The 2561-nt window shown below is 35.0% G+C and overlaps 1 protein-coding gene across 1 annotated transcript in view; it reads right to left on the bottom strand.

Annotated features, from left to right (window-relative positions):
• Positions 1 to 2561, bottom strand: part of XPO4 (exportin 4) — a 181055-nt gene that overhangs the window by 81043 nt on the left and 97451 nt on the right. The gene's annotated exons all lie outside the window — the stretch shown is intronic.

The following is a 2561-nucleotide window of genomic DNA, read 5'->3' as shown; positions in this document are numbered from 1 at the left end:
GAAATCCATAACTAAATTTTTATCATAATGCCTTGGAACCTAATCAACATTTAAGCATGACATACAGGGATACATTCTATCAACAGATGCAATGCAATCTGAAACAACAGAAACCCATCTCACAATCTTCTTTACCCAGACAGCCAGATGGTTGCTGGTTCCTGGTCTAGAAGTAAGGAATCAAATGAAAGAATACCCTCAATGAAATAGCTAATGTTGACACTGCAATAAAATAAAATAAAAATAAATAACTGTCCTTAACGATTGCCTATATTGTTCAAGTTTAATTTATGTTCTTTGAAATGCAAACATAAAACTCATCATTCTTACAGAACATAGATTCTTGCCCTTCCTGCAATGTCAGCATTACAAAAGAGTTCCAACATATCTGAACATGTATTTCAATATAAACTGTATTATACAACTAAAAACTGAATTCACCATCTGAATATGGGAAAGAGGCAGAGGAACAGGAGGAAGTAAAGTCTAGCAGGACACCCACTGAGGTGAATGGTGAGGCTATTCATCAAGACAAAGAATAAAAAGGAGAAGCAAGTCAGTAAGATGACAAATTCTACTGGAACATGCTAAATCTGAGATGTCTGTGGGCTATCCAAATTAAAGCATTCAGTAAGCACTTGGATTATAAGGCTCTGGAACTCTTGAGCAGCCTGTGCTGAATATAGATTTAGGAGTCATTGGTGAACTGGTGCCTGAAGTTCTACGTGTGGAAGAGACAGCCCTAGGAAAGTGTATACAGTCAGCGAAGTTGAGAATTAAGATAGGAATGCCAGTATTTATGCAATGAGCAAAGAAAGAAGAGACCGTAAGTGAGATCAAGAAGAATCTGTCAAAAAGGTAGGAGGAAAATCTAATGAGAGTGGTTTTTTTAAACCCTTATGGAGGAAAGAAAAATAGAGAAGTTTGTAAACTTCTGAAGGGTACGGTACAACCAAAAGCCTTCCAACATACTTACGGTCTTATGATCAACATATTTAAAGTCTTGATCTGAGGCAACAGTATGTTTATATGTATCTATTCAAATCTAGCAAAATAGTGATATCCAGTGCAAAAGTGCTTTACATTAGGCAATGAATTCATGTATGAGAAAATAAAGTTGAAAAAAATTAAATAAAAAGATTAGCCATTATAAATCTTGTAACAAATAACACAATTAAAATTGTTTATAAGCTGCTTAAATGAAAATAACTAGCCACGAATATAAAACTGTTAAAATAAAGTAAAAAGGGTTAACTTGCAAATTCAAAAGTTATTTGCATGTGGTAGCTCACAGCTGACAGAAGCAGCTGCCTGGTTTGTCTAGACAGCTGTTCAGATTTGGTGGAGTTGTTTCCAGTACTCCCAGCAAGTTTTTCACCTTTTCAAAAACTGCTGGAGCGGGATCTACTTTCAGTCAAGTGCATAATACAAAGACTTGAACTTGGATTCGTATCAAAATAATTCCTATCAGATGAGGCAGGCAACAGAATTTTAAAATTTAGTTACAATTATCTCTTTGATCTTGATAGTGTTTTCAGTCATTTCTCTGATTTTAAAAAGAAAATGCAAGGTGATCAATGCTCAGTCTGAACATGTCTATAGAAAATATCTTTTATGTACACCCATGGATGGGTAACCTTGTGCTAGATATTTTTAAATATATAACCACATAACTACAATACTTTAAATGGGTCCATCGAAAAAGGCATTTGAAGGGCTCACACATAATATTTTTAAAACATGAAAAGAAACCATAATTAATGATTGGGATTAAGCAAAATAGCCTTTTTCTTTTTAATTGGTCTTCATTTGGGCTTTTGTGCAAGTCACCATATATAACTAACTTGTATATTCACCCTACAACTGAAAATTAGCATCCAACACACACACACACACACACACACACACACACACACACACACACACACACACATATTCCCCCCAGGTTTTGATTATTCCATTGCGGAAATTCATCGGCAAATGTGAGAGCATACTGCTTACCTCCTGACATTTAGCCAATAATAAAAAGGCCTGCTTAAGGTTATACTGGAAACCAATTTCTATTCAATAATACTAACTCAACCCATGACTGGTAAATATAATCAGCACATAATAAGTACACTACTCTAGAAGAGCAGTTCTCAAAATGTGGTTCAGGGACCTCCTAGAGCTTCCCAAGACCCTGTCAGGATGTCTGTGAGGGCAAAACTATTTTCATAGTGATCCAAAGACAGTATCTGCCTTTTCCATTCTCACTGTCATACACGTATACAGTGGAATTTCCCTGAGGCCACATGATGTGCAACACTGCAACCAATTACAGGTAGCGGCAGGTAACAGCATCTGGCCGTCTTCTAGAAAGCCTGACATTATAGAGATTTGCAAAAATGTAAAATAATGCCAGTCTTCTCACAAAACTTGCTTTGTTTTCAAAAATATAGTTAGTTTTCACTAAAATGCTATTTATGTTAATATGCAATGGTTTCTTATTGCTATTTTTAATGAATAAATTATTCTTTAAAGTTCTCAGTTTGAATTTTTAATAGGGTAAATATTAATAG

Source organism: Propithecus coquereli, unplaced genomic scaffold (genome assembly GCF_000956105.1).
Source record: "Propithecus coquereli isolate 6110/MARCELLA unplaced genomic scaffold, Pcoq_1.0 Scaffold168, whole genome shotgun sequence".
NCBI lineage: Eukaryota > Metazoa > Chordata > Mammalia > Primates > Indriidae > Propithecus > Propithecus coquereli.
The sequence above is the reverse complement of the archived record's forward strand: the minus strand, read 5'-3'. Positions and strand labels throughout refer to the sequence as shown.